Raw genomic sequence first — 15,311 nt, 5'->3', positions numbered from 1 at the left:
TTATTAAAGCAAAATGGACACAGAAACCACCAGGAAATTTCTAGACCTGAGAAAACTGAATACATAGTTCTGTGAGGGAGCCATGCGATCTCATGTCACTAAAACATCCTTCATGTTCTTCCCTTTCTCTGAAATATTCTCTAAAATGCACTCTCTGCTTCATTTCTTTTGGGTTTTGTATCAAACTCCTACCACTGATAATTAAGTGGCCACAAATCTACATTCAAATAAGATAATCAGATACCACCCTCAAAGCCTCAATTGCATTGTATTGGTTTTCTCAGATTGTTCTTCCACAAAGAGTATTTTTTTCTACAATATTCTGATATGCATTCCTCTGCAAGTTCTCTCTAGTACTTTTTTATTCCTATTTTGTTTTCTGAGTCAAGACCATTATGTATATTTTTATTATATATCTAACTTTTTCCCATCAATTTGGTGAGATTTCCTTTATTTAATCTTCTGTGTAATAGGACATAGTACTCCTCACAGCCTTTTTTCATTCTTCTCTGTGTAATTTCACAATAAATGTTGTGTTTCCAAAAAGCCCTATCAGAGTCCTGCATTGCTAACCCTTATTTTTTTTATTATTATTATTATACTTTAAGTTCTAGAGTACATGTGGATAACATGCAGGTTTGTTACATATGTATACTTGTGCCATGTTGGTGTGCTGCACCCATCAACTCGTCAGCACCCATCAACTCGTCATTTACATAGGCATAACTCCCAATAGCTGCTGATTCTTCCATCTGGTAAATCCCTGCTCATCAGTTCATGGAATATACATGTTAGTCAGTATCAGCAGCTGCCATTTTCCACTTAGACCTTCTGTGTGTCTTCTTGTGTAATTGTTCACATTTTGTGCCCGACTGGTGTTAATTTGAGGACAGCTTTGTTGGAGGTATGATAGGGATAGAGAGTGTGTTCAACAGTAAATCCTAAAGACAGGCCTCTTGACCATTCTGGATGAGTGGATCCTGGGCTTTCCATATGAGAATCTGGTTGGCCCTTCTCAACAGTGCTGGTCATAGCACAGGGAGACTTCCTCATACAAAAGGCTTTGCTACGGATAACTTTGCCCTTGCAAGAGAACCAGGCAGATTGGTATTTTCCCTGGCATAATTGTAGATGTAGACGTACTGGAAAGGGGAATACATTACTAGTTGGCAATTCTTTCTGGCTCTGTGGAAAGTGGATTGGTTCTAGCTGAGCTTCATGAATTTTGTCTTAGGCAGAGAGTAATTGCTTGGTCCCAGCAGATCCCACTGTATTATGGAGATTTGTGTCTCTGGTCTCACCAAACATTGTTTTCCATAGGAACTGGAGATGAGCAATCCTGCCTAGGTGGCTTAAGTTAGACCATCAGGCAGCAAAGGAATGTCAGAGACAAGGAGCAGCAAAGAGGCCTGGCTGACATTGCCTGATTAAGTCACCAACTGAGGTTGCTGCAGGCCTGAGGCAAGACTGACTGGTCCTTGGCAGGAGAGTACAGGAAGAGAACAGAAATGCCCCTAAGGTGGCTCATTTCAGGCCCTTTTCCTGACCTTCTCCAATGTCAGCAATGAGTAAAGTTTATCAGGAAACCATAAATACCAGCTATGCACTCAACAGACAAAACAAAAAGGGAAGTGATGGAAATGCAGAAAGGGACACTGTCTGTGAGTGAGGGTGGGTGAAAGACAGAAGCAGGACTGCTGCAGGGGCTTGGGCACCTAGAGTTGAGTGGCAGCCCTCAGCACTCCACTTGCCTTCTAATATCCATGTCCATATTCTGAGGTCCTGAAGGAACAGTCGTCAACATATGAAATTTTAGGAAACACAATTAGCTCTCATAACAGCTCCCATCCTGTTCTAAGTCAAGTGTTCCGTGGTTCAAAAATCCTCACTCCTTTCAGGCACTGCCCTTTAGCAAATCGAGTTGACTCCACTTTCGACACTCATCCCAAGTAGAACCACTTGCACAGTCTTTACTACAAGGTCATAGTTCAGGCCATGGTGCTCTTGCCTGAAGGACTTTAATATCCTCAGCTGCTCTTGGTAACTTTCCTACACCAGCACATCACATCCCATATCTCTTCCCCTCACATCAGTCAGGGTGATCATTGAAAGTAGGAATTAGATCATAACATTTTTGTAAACATGTTTGTTTGATATCATAATCACATATAAACATATTCTAATATTCTGCTTTACCCCTTGCATTTGTATAAAGACACTCAGGAATTAATTACTTTTTTTTCTAATTACAAAACTCTGTCAATGTAGATGCTGTATGTACTTCCTTAATCCATGCTACATGCATTTTTCTTGGGTGGCATATTAGCATTGACAAATTTTGTGCATGCCCTTTTAAATTGCCAACAGAGGTCAACAAAGAACTGAAGGAGAGAGTGTCACTTAGGGTGAGGTCAAAGCAAGGAGCAGGACTGCAACAAGAGCTTAGGCACTTGTCCATGAGTCAAGGACCGCAGCAATCCACTTGCCATTTAAAATAATGTAAACTTACCATGGGCCAAGCAGGACTCTTGATTTCTACCTCCTAAAACCTGCTCCCCTGAATGTCTTCATTATACCTCTCCAAACAAAATATCACATACTAATATTCTTAACCAACAGATATTACTTTTCAACACTTCTGGATGCTCAAGTTCCACAAGGAAGGTGTGAGCACGTTCAGTTCTTCTGGGCCCTGTCTGTTTGGGATCTAGATATCTGCCTTCTTGCTGGGTCCTCTCATGTGACTGCGTCTGTGCCTATGTACTTCCTGTGTCTCTCTGTGTGCAAATTTCCAGTTTTTATAAGGAATTTCCACTTCTTCTAAGGGTTCTCATCTTACTGGATTTACTTCCACTGAAACTTCCTCATTTTGGCTTAATCACCTCTTCTTAGAGCTGTTTTCCAAACACAGTCATATTCTAAGGAACAAGAGGTTGTCTGTAGATTTTTTTATAACCATGCCTATAGTATTTTGCTAAATATTTTATTTTATACAGATTATTACTTTGGAACTTTGAGTTGTGTGAAGACAACACAAACCTGGCAATTCATGGCTGACTGAAAGTTGGCCTTCATCCTGGTCAGATCCACACAGATTGTCCAATATTCTTTGGATCTGGCTCTCGTCAGAAAAGTCTTGGTGTTGTAGGATACAGGTGTCTTAATGTATTCTATTAATAATAATCATGGAGAGGTTAAAACAAAGTTGGCCACAAAAACTACCAGAGGTTTCTAGAAATGAGCAGAATGAACACAAGTTCTTGAATGATCCATCCTATTTCATGTCTTTAAGAATTTTTCCTTCTTCTGCCCCTTTATTAGAATGTTTGATCAGATTCACTTTCAGCTTTACACCTTACAGGATTATATCTATATATATACACATACAGGCCATTTGATCATTTGGATGAGAGGATCCTGTGTTGTACACATTAGAATCTACTCCTGCTCTTCCAGGTGGGTTTGAAATACAAGAAATGTCAAACAGTTTGTGAAAGAATGTAATTACAATATGAAAGAATATAAAGAATTGAGGGTCCTGGGAATTTAACCATATAAATGCAATATTTTAACATTATTAACTGAACAAAAGAGCATACACGTTAAAGATATTTTAATCTTGGAAAAAAAAAAGAAGTCCAAAGATACTGCATCAGTACTGTAAATTGGATGACCAGTGATATTCTTTTTTTTCTTTTCTTTTTATTTTTTTCTTGTCTTTTTACTTTCTTTCTTGGCTTTTTTTGCTTCCGTAGGTTGGGGAACAGATGGTGTTTGGTAATATGAATAACTTTCTTAGTGGTGATTTGTGAGATTTTTGTGCACCCACCCCCTGGGGCGTATACACTGCACCCAATTTGTAGTCTTTTTTTTAATCACCCCCTTCTCAACATTTCCCTGAGTTCCCAAAGTCCATTGTGTCATTCTTATGCATTTGCATCCTCATAGATTAGCTTCCATTTATGACTGAGAACATATGATGTTTGGCTTTCCATTCCTAAGTTACATCACTTAGAATGATAACATCAACTTCTGAGACACTTTGGAGACAGCCAAAATTTTAGCAGATAAATGCCCAGAAAAACTTCAGCAGAGGGTCCTTGTCCATCACAGCAATGCTCCTACTCATTCCTCTCATGAAACAAGGGAAATTTTACCAGACATTTGATGAAAAAGCACTAGGCATCCAATCTCATCCATTTTTCTGCTAAAGATTTGTCTAACTCTCTCCAAACTTCAGACTCTCTCATAAGTGTTGTTACCATTCTTTGACCCTCCAGAAAGTTAACAACCAAAATACCTTGAACATCCAAAAACACTGTTGGCATGATATTTGCTTTTGTCACATTTACTAAGACTAGACCACTGCCACTTCCTGGGTTCATTGATTTTTTGAAGGGTTTTTTGTGTCTCTTTGTCCTTCAGTTCTGCTCTGATCCAAATCAACATAATATACATTCTTCTCAGCACCACATCGCACTTATTGCAAACTTCACCACATAGTTGGAAGTAAAGCACTCCTCAGCAAATGTAAAAGAACAGAAATCATAACAAACTGTCTCTCAGACTATAGATGCAATGAAATTAGAATTCAGGGTTAAGAAACTCACTCAAAACCACACAACTACATGGAAACTGAACAACCTACTCCTGAATGACTACTGGGTACATAAGGATATGAAGGCAGAAATAAAGGTGTTCCTTGAAACCAATGAGAATAAATATACAAAGTACCGGAATCTCTGGGACACATTTAAAACAATGTGTAAAGGGAAATTTATAGCACTATATGCCCACAAGAGAAAGCAGGAAAGATCTAAAATCGACACCCCCACATCACAATTAAAAGAACTAGAGAAGCAAGAGCAAACACATTCAAAAGCTAGCAGAAGGCAAGAAATAACTAAGATCATCACCCCCTTCTCAGCATTTCCCTCTGAGTTCCCAAAGTCCATTGTGTCATTCTTATGCCTTTGCATCCTCATAGATTAGCTCCCATTTATGACTGAGAACATACGATGTTTGGCTTTCCATTCCTAAGTTATATCACTTAGAATGATAACGTCAACTTCTGAGACACTTTGGAGACAGCCAAAACTTTAGCAGATAAATGCCCAGAAAAGCTCTTTGGTTTAATTCGATTCCATTTGTCAATTTTAGCTTGTGTTGCAGTTGCTTTGGTGTTTGAGTCATGAAGTCTTTCCCCATGCATATGTGTTGAATGGTATTGCCTTGGTTTTCTTCTATGGTTTTCCAGTTTTCGGTCTTACATGTATGTCTTTAATCCTTCTTGAGTTAATTTTTGTATAAGATGTAAGGAAGGGATCCAGTTTCAGTTTTCTGCATATGGCTAGCCACTTTTCCCAGCACCATTTCTTCAATAGGGAATCCATTCCCCATTGCTAGTTTTTGTCAGGTTTGTTGAAGATCAGATAGTTGCATATGTGATGTGTCATTTCTGAGGATTCCGTTCTGTTCCATTGGTCTATGCATATGTTTTGGGACCAGTATCATGCTGTTTTGGTTACTGTAGCGTTGTAGCATAGTTTGAAGTCAGGTACCGTGATATCCACTACCTTGTTTTTTGCGTAGGATTGTCTCGGCTATATGCACTCTTTTTTGGTTCCATATGAAGCTTAAAGTAGTTTTTTCTAATTCTGTGAAGAAAGTCAATGGTAGCTTGATGGGAATAGCATTGAATCTATCAATTACTTTGGGCGGTATGGTCATTTTTACAATATTGATTCTTCCTATTCATGAACACGGAATTTTTTTGTGTCATGCTCTTATATTTAAGAAACACACACTGGGGCTTTTGGAGGGTGGAGGGAGGGAGGAAGAGGATCAAGAAAGATAACTAATGGTACTAGGCTTAATACCTGGGTGATGAAATAATCTGTACAACAAACCCCTGTGATACAAGTTTACCTATGTAACAAACGTGCACTTGTACCCCTGAACTTAAAAGAAAAGTTAAAATAATTATTCTGAACATAGAAAAGAAAAATCTAAACTCCACCAAAAAACTCTTAGAACTAAAAAGCAGATTCAGTAGCATTGAAGGATAAATTATCAATATGCAAAAATCAGTAGCATTTCTACATAACAACAATGAAATAGCAGGAAAGAAAAATCAAGTACTCAATTCCCTTTACAGCTTTAAAAATTAATTACTCAGTAATAAATTTAACCTGGCAGAATAATATATATCAATATTTATCAGCTATATGATGGAAAAGATCAGTCAATCATATTGACCTTTTGATTCTTCATCTGAGGAGTAAACATAATGCAAGGAATTATCAAAGGGCTATTGTAAGGACAAAAGGGTGAATAATGTAAAACAGCTACTACTATTCTAGGTATGATGGAATGGTTATTACATCTTTACCTATATACCCATATATGTATGGAAATTTATTGTATGATTCTGAAGCAAATCGATCAATGACTAAAAGTAGTCATTAAAAGTTGTTTGGAGATAATTCAATATCCAATAATTTTACAAACTAATTTTACATCTGTATCTCACAGCATGGGCTTCCTCACAACATGTGGACAGGTTCCTGAGAGAACAAGTTAGAATTACATGGCATTTTTATGATATAGACTCAAAAGTTACTAAGCATCATTTCTTACATGCTCTATTAGTCAAAATAGTTACACTGATCCACTGAGGTTCAAGAGGGAGGAATCAGATGTCACCAATGGCAGGAAGGATATCAAGTTCCCATTGTCATCAGAAAGCATGAGGTGAGAGACAATCTTTTGGATGTTTGTGGAAGGTATGATCTGCCACACATTCCAAATTCCAAGATGTGAAAAATGTAAACACGTGAATCTAAAACTCAACAACTGCGGTAAGAAATGTTTGCTAGAATTTATTATTGATGTCCTTAAGCAGAAGAGAAGACCCTGTTCTGAGAGGAAACCTATGTGTTCAACTAAAGAGAAGTGACTCTGTCATTAATCATTTGAAAACAATCCCTCTTTTAAAGATATCTGCTTACCTCTTTCTCATACAACTTTATAAAAATATGAGGAAGATTTCTGTTGCTTTCTATCACATATAAAGAAGTTGTGATTATATTTCTCTGTGAACATTGAAATGAATAATTAAGCATTGCAAAACACCCTCCTGACATTGCTAAAATGGTAGTAAGCTGAGACTAAAGACACTTCACTTTAGGCTAGTGAGCATTACCTCCTTGAACAGCCCCAACCACTGACAAAGTAATACCAACTCTGGGGCCAGGACACTGGAGATGTCTTAGGCAGAAACCTGATAGCTATCCATATGATATAAAAATTTCTCTTTTCATCTACAACTGTCAGACCAATCTCCACCCTGACTTTCTGAAATTTTCCATTTGTTCTGACAAATAAATCAAAAGTTATGTCCCCTAATACAGCGTCCGATTTAGCCAGTGTTTCCCAAGGCACCATGGAGCGATCAGATGTTTGATTTTGAGTATTCCAAAAGGAGAAGAAATGGGAAAGGGCAAGGAAAAATACTTAAACAAAATATTAGGAAAAATTTGTCAGGGCTAGCAAGAGACTGGAACACCTAAATACAGGACCTCAAACATATCCAAATTGACACAACCCCAAAAGGACTTCTCCAAGACACATAAGAGTCAAAATGTCAATAGACAAAAACAAAGGGAAAATTCTAAAAACAGTAAGATGAAAGCATCAAGAAATGTACTAGGGAAGCCTCATCAGATTAGGAGTGATATTCACAGATGAAACAGTACAGGCCAGGACAAAATGAAATTATATATTCAAAGGGTTCAAAGAAAAACATTCTTCCTGTCACAAATACTATCTCCAGCAAAGGACATGTTCAAAATGAAATAGCAATAAAGTTGTTATTTCAACTTTATGGAAATAAAAGCTGAGAGTATGCATCACCACTAGACCTGCTCTACAAAAAATCCTTAAGGTAATTCTATACCTTGAAGCAAACGGACGATATATACCATCATGAAAACACAAGAAACAAAAAGAAGTTCAGGAGGGTGGAGCAAGATGGCTGAATAGGAACAGCTCCAGTCTCCAGCTCCCAGCGCCAGCCACACAGAAGACGGGTGATTTCTGCAATTTTTTTTTTTTTTTGAGACGGAGTCTGGCTCTGTCACCCAGGCTGGAGTGCGGTGGCACGATCTCAGCTCACTGCAAGCTCCACCTCCTGGATTCATGCCCTTCTCCTGCCTCAGCCTCCCAAGTAGCTGGGACTACAGGCACCCTCCACCTCACCCAGCTAGTTTTTTGTATTTTTTAGTAGAGATGGGGTTTCACCGTGTTAGCCAGGATGGTCTTGATCTCCTGACCTCGTGATCTGCCTGTCTCGGCCTCCCAAAGTGCTGGGATTACAGGCTTGAGCCACCGTGCCCAGCCGATTTCTGCATTTTCAACTGAGGTACTGGGTTCATCTCACTAGGGAGTGCAGGAAAATCGGTGCTGGTCAGCTGCTGCAGCGGGACCAGCCAGAGCTGAAGCAGCAGGTGGCATCGCCTCCAGGGAAAGTGCAAGGGTGAAGGGAATCCCTTTTCCTAGCCAAGGGAACTGAAACACACAACACCTGAGAAATTGGGTAACTCCCACCCCAATACTGCACTTTACCAATGGTCTTAGCAAATGGCACACCAGGAGATTATATCCCACACCTGGCTGGGAGGGTCCCATGCCCACGGAGCCTCCCTCATTGCTAGCACAGCAGTCTACCATCTAACTGCAAGGCAGCAGTGAGGCTGGGGGAGGGGCGCCCACCATTGCTGAGGCTTAAGTAGGTAAACAAAGCTGCTGGGAAGGTCGAGCTGGGTGGAGCCCACAGCAGCTCAAGGAGGCCTACCTGTCTCTGTAGACTCCACCTCTGGGGACAGGGCACAACTAAACAAAAAGCAGCAGAAACCTCTGCAGATGCAAATGACCCTGTCTGACAGCTTTGAAGAGAGCAGTGGATCTCCCAACACGGAGGTTGAGATCTGAGAATGGACAGACTGCCTGCTCAAGTGGGTCCCTGACCCCTGAGTAGCCTAACTGGGAGACATCCCCCACCAGGTGCAGACCCACACCCCACACCTCACACGGCAGGGTACACCCCTGAGACGAAGTTTCCAAAGCAAGAATCACACAGGTACACTCACTGTTCAGCAATATTCTATCTTCTGCAGCCTCTGCTGCTGATACCCAGGCAAACAGGGTCTGGAGTGGACCTCAAGCAATCTCCAACAGACCTACAGCTGAGGGTCCTGACTGCTGGAAGGAAAACTAACAAACAGGAAGGACACCCACACCAAAACCCCATCAGTACATCACCATCATCAAAGACCAGAGGCAGATAAAACCACAAAGATGGGGAAAAAGCAGGGCAGAAAAGCTGGAAATTCAAAAAAGAAGAGCGCATCTCCCCCTCCAAAGGAATGCAGTTCATCGCCAGCAACGGATCAAAGCTGAATGGAGAATGACTTTGACGAGTTGAGAGAAGAAGGCTTCAGTCCATCAAACTTCTCAGACCTAAAGAAGAAATTACGTACCCAGTGCAAAGAAACTAAAAATCTTGAAAAAAGAACGGAAGAATGGATAAATAGAATAATCAATGCAGAGAAGGTCATAAATGAACTGACAGAGATAAAAACCATAACACAAGGAATACGTGACAAATGCACAAGCTTCAGTAACTGACTTGATCAACTGGAAGAAAGAGTATCAGCAATTGAGGATCAAATGAATGAAAAGAAGTGAGAAGAGAGGTCTAAAGAAAAAAGAGGAAAAAGAAATGAACAAAGCCTTCGAGAAGTATGGGATTGTGTGAAAAGACCAAATCTATGTCTGATTGGGGTGCCTGAAAGTGAGGGGGAAAATGGAACCAAATTAGAAAACACTCTTCAGGATATCATCCAGGAGAACTTCCCCAACCTAGTAAGGCAGGCCAACACTCAAATTCAGGAAATACAGAGAATGCCACAAAGATACTCCTCGAGAAGAGTAACTCCAAGGCACATAATTGTCAGATTCACCAAAGTAGAAATGAAGGAAAAACTGTTAAAGGCAGCCAGAGAGAAAGGTCGGGTTACCCACAAAGGGAAGCCCATCAGACTAACAGCAGATCTCTCACAAGAAACTCTACAAGCCAGAAGAGAGTGGGGGCCAATATTCAACATTTTTAAAATAAAGAATTTTAAACCCAGAATTTCATATCCAGCCAAACTAAGTTTCATAAGTGAAGGAGAAATAAAATCCTTTAAAGACAAGCAAATGCTTAGAGATTTTGTCACCACCAGGCCTGCCCTACAAGAGACCCTGAAGGAAGCACTAAACATGGAAAGGAACAACCGGTACCAGCCATTGCAAAAACATGCCAAAATGTAAAGACCATCAAGGCTAGGAAGAAACTGCATCAACTAAGGAGCAAAATAACCAGCTAATATCATAATGACAGGATCAAGTTCACACATAACAATATTAACCTTAAATATAAATGGACTAAATGGTCCAATTAAAAGACACAGACTGGCAAATTGGATAAAGAGTCAAGACCCATCAGTTTGCTGTATTCAGGAGACCCTTATCACATGCAGAGACACACATAGGCTCAAAATAAAGGGGTGGAGGAAGATCTACCAAGCAAATGGAGAACAAAAAAAAAGCAGGAATTGCAATCCTAGTCTCTGATAAAACAGACTTTAAACCATCAAAGATCAAAAGAGACAAAGAAGGCCATTAAATAACGGCAAAGTGATCAATTCAACAGGAAGAGCTAACTATCCTAAATATATATGCACCCAATACAGGAGCACCCAGATTCATCAAGCAAGTAATTCGAGACTTACAAAGAGATTTAGACTCCCATACAATAATAATGGGAGACTTCAACACTCCACTGTCAACATTAGACAGATCAATGAGACAGAAAGTTAACAAGGATATCCAGGAATTGAACTCAACTCTGCACCAAGCAGACCTAATAGACGTCTACAGAACTCTCCACCCCAAATCAACAGAATATACATTCTTCTCAGCACCACATCACACTTATTCCGAAATTGACCACATTATTGGAAGTAAAGCACTCCTCAGCAAATGTACAAGAACAGAAATTATAACAAACTGTCTCTCAGACCACAGTGCAATCAAACTAGAACTCAGGGCTAAAAAACTCAATCAAAACCACTCAACTACATGGAAACTGAACAACCTGCTCCTGAATGACTACTGGGTACATAACTAAATGAAGGCAGAAATAAAGATGTTCTTTGAAACCAGTGAGAACAAAGATACAACATACTAGAATCTCTGGGACACATTTAAAGCAGTGTGTAGAGGGAAATTTATAGCACTAAAAAAAGCAGGGGTTGCAATCCTAGTCTCTGATAAAACAGACCTGATGTAAATGACGAGTTGATGGGTGCTGACGAGTTGATGGGTGCAGCACACCAACATAGCACATGTATACATATGTAACAAACCTGCACATTGTGAACATGTACCCTAGAACTTAAAGTATAATAATAAAAAATAATAATAATAATAATGAAGTGTAACATGATGGCAATTAAGACTTGCTTTATCCACTGTTGGGAATAATGTTGGGAATAAGTATCTTCATTTCCGTATAACCATAGTTACATAAGGACATTTGATTTATGACTGCCATATCATTAGTTGATCTGTGTCTGATTTGCTCTAATTATTAGTGCTTTTCATGACCACATATTCCCAGAGATGCTTTTGTTTTTGTGTTTCCAGACCCACAAAACTAGCTCTCTCTTTTCCTCAGTTTTGAACTTTCACTTACATGTTCTTATTTTGTCATTTCCTCAAAATTTTAGTTTTGAGCAATCTAAGAGAGATTGCACAGGAAAAATATTGTAGAATAGTTGTAAGAAGCACTGTTTCTTGAAAGTGATATTTTTAAATCCATTGACTTGTTTTTACAAGTTGACTGTCAACGTATTGTGGGATGCTTTTCAAGCTTCAGTATATATGAGATTCAAATTCAGCAAGTCTGGGATGGAACCCAGGAATTTGGATTTGTAACAAGCATCCAGATGGCAGCAGGCTGGCTGTTGTACCACGTAGGAGTAAGCATGTAATTGATTGTTGTATCATTTATTTCACACGGTGTGACACTGTGCTGGGTATTTAGTAAGAAATGAATCAATAGTCAAAGGTGTTACTAGAAAGGGGGCCATATGAGGTACTCATTCATTCATCTGGTGATTCAATGGTTTAGCCCTCAATGAGTGCCTGTCAAGTACTGGACAGTATTGCCCATATTGGAAAAAGACACATTGTTATGCTGCATGCTTCCGAATAGCACAGCGTCTAATGAGGGGTTTGGAATAGTGAAAGCATCATTTTTAGACAATATGTAGATGTCAGTAAAGTGGTAATTGATAGGAGTTAAAGAAGTGACGAACTTCTACTACTGAAACATCCTCGTTGTGCAACGCTGAAAGAACTACCCAGTTTCTTGTAAGTCTCTGTTTCTTGATTCATATAAAGGAGATGCTAATAATAAAAATACAAAAATAAAAAAATAAAAAACAAACAAAGTAAAAGAAGTTCAAAGAAGCCAAACTAAAACTGTAATATGGTTCTATCAGAACTCTCAAACAATTTTCCTTGTTCCATGAGGTAAATGACCAGGAGCATTGCTGTGGTGAGGGACTCTGATGCAGCTCTCCCAAGAATTTTTCTACTTATGCTTCACCTACCTTTCTGAGTACATTTTTATTATAAGCAGTTACTGTCATTCTTTGACCCTCCAAAAAGTCAACAAGCAAAACACCGAGAGATTTAAAAATAAACTTTGGCCCTGACTTTTGCCCTTTGCCCATCCAATCTTGCCTTAACTGAACCACTTACACCTCTCTGTAGCCATTGCTTTGATTGTGTTTTGGTTTCAGATTGTACAGATAAAGCCATGTTTCAATTCCTGTTACAATTTTTGGACAAATGCTTCAGTAACTTGATACCATTTTTTGAATTTTGAGGAAACTTAAGCTCTTGTTTGTAGCTGATCTTGGTGCAAGAGTTTGGACATCCATTGGGTGGAAATGTTTCCTTGTCTTTCGTTATCCAGTTAGAATCATGTAAGCTGAACCAATGGAGAAGTGTGCAGTGTTGGCTATTGTTTGTACTGTTAATCACCAATCCTCTTCTATTATGGTATCAACAAGATGAATTTTCTCCTTGCAAGTTAATATGAGTGGTCAGCTGCTGTAGGCTTTATGTTCGAAATCATCTCATCCTTGCTTAAAATGAGTTATCTATCTGTGAGCTCCTGATTTTCTTCACCGCTATCCTCTTACACTTTTTGTAAAGCATCAATTATTACACTATTCTTCTACCCAGGCTTCACCACAAATTGGGTGTCTGTAGTCTCTATAGTTTGATCCAAGTACATGATGCTCTTATAGAGGCTTTTTCAAAATACTGTCTTAGACTTCTTGATGCTTCCAAGTAAATCCTGTTCACACATGTTGTAACAATACAGTCTGAGTTCATTTTGGTTCAAAAAATGTTGGAATCCAGGCATAGCTGTTTAAATATAATAGCCATTTTTCATCATCTTTTTAAGACCCAATGTATTATAGAAAGATTTCCTAATACAATAAAGTTTGCTATAGATACTTTTGTGATTTCCAGGTGACTAGGCAGATTCTCGGTTTTTCTCTTTTTTCCCTGAAGTAAGTAGGGATGATTTTGGAGGGAGGGATATAGTGACTCTTGCCAAATATTCTCCGTATGTGTGGAAAATGAAAGAGTTGTAACTGTGCTTCATGTGCATTAATGAAGCAGAGAGTTGTTGCTGGGGCATACTATGTATTTTTGTCATTGGGATCATCTGTATCCGGTTTCACCAGACACTGTTTTGCAATGGATGCAAGATGTGGAGTCCAGCCTACATAGCTTATGGTAGCCCTTTAAGTAGGAAAGGAAGGTCACAGAGAAGGAACACAGGGAAATGCAGGGCAGATGTGCCTCACTCTCCCTGTCTGGTGAATACAGGAAGACAGCAGGAGATGCTTTTAAATACCCATCAGCTCAGTCCTTTTCCTGACCTTTTCCAGTGCTTGCAGTGGATGAAAGAGATGGATGTATCAGAAGAGAATAAATACCAGCTATAAACTCATGAGAACCAATAAGAACGGAATTTTGTCAAATATTTGAAAGTCAGAGATAGAGTGGTTAAAGCTAGAGCCATAATCTAGCAACAGCTCAGGCACCTGTAGATGAGTCAAAGCCCTCAGTAATTCACTTGCCTTCTAAAATGCCTGCAAACTTAACATGTCTCAAGGAGCATTCTTGATTTCAATATCTTAAAACCTCTCTCCCCTAAAATATTTTGTTATGCTTACCTAAGCAATTACCACAGAGTAGTGCCTTAAATAACAGAAATTCACTTTTTCAGTTTCATTGTGATCATGGTGTCAACAGGGTCAGTGTTTCTGAGGCCTGTTTCCTCAACCTCTAGACATCTGCCTTCTTCCTATGTCCTCAGAAAGGGGTTACCTTGGTGCATGTGGATATTTGGTGTCTCTCTGTGCATGCAAATGTTCTCTTCTTATAACGACATCTATCAGATGGGACTATGTGCCCCCGTAACGGTCTCATTTTAAGTGAATCCACACATTTCAGTTCTGGCCTCCAAATGTGGTCATATTCTGAGAAACTGGGAGTGAAGGCTTTCAGCATATGAATAAGGAAGAACAGAATTCAGCCCATAACACTGCCCGATGTCTTCTCAGTCCGCGACAGCAGTTTCATTTTGTTGTTCGGATATATTGGAATCATGTCTGCCTTTCTCTCACCGAACCCTGGGCCATGAGCAAATCCAGTGGACTCACCTCTAAATACATGGCAATATAAACACTTGCATATTCTCTACTACAGGGCTGTGACTCATGCCATGATTCTCTCTCCAGCAGGATGTTAATAGACTTCAGCAGGTCTTAGTGACATTCTTTTTACATCGCATATCAGCTCCCCCAACAATAGCCAGGGTGACCTTTTACAGATGAAAATTAGACCATATCACATTTGTGCGTCACATCCACCATAGTTTTTTGTTCCACTGGTAATCAGATTTGAATTTCATATGTCAGCTCCTTCATACTCACATGACTTTCTCTTTATTGAAAAGCGGGAGATTCTTTGAATTGGACAGAAAGCAGAATCTTCCTCAACTTCATCTTGAATTAGCTTGACTGTAACACAAGAGGGTTGTGTCCCAGGAGAGATGAACATTAACAGAGTGGATGGACTTGTGATGTGATCGAGTAAATTCATGAAGTCCCTTT

The 15,311-nt window shown here is 39.4% G+C and overlaps 1 protein-coding gene across 4 annotated transcripts in view; it reads left to right on the top strand.

Annotated features, from left to right (window-relative positions):
* The window catches only part of LOC105465902 (small integral membrane protein 10 like 1), a 295,615-nt gene that overhangs the window by 154,905 nt on the left and 125,399 nt on the right, over positions 1-15,311 (top strand). The gene's annotated exons all lie outside the window — the stretch shown is intronic.

This window comes from Macaca nemestrina, chromosome 10 (assembly GCF_043159975.1).
Source record: "Macaca nemestrina isolate mMacNem1 chromosome 10, mMacNem.hap1, whole genome shotgun sequence".
In the NCBI taxonomy this organism is placed as follows: Eukaryota; Metazoa; Chordata; class Mammalia; order Primates; family Cercopithecidae; genus Macaca; species Macaca nemestrina.
This window is presented reverse-complemented; position numbering and strand designations above follow the sequence as displayed.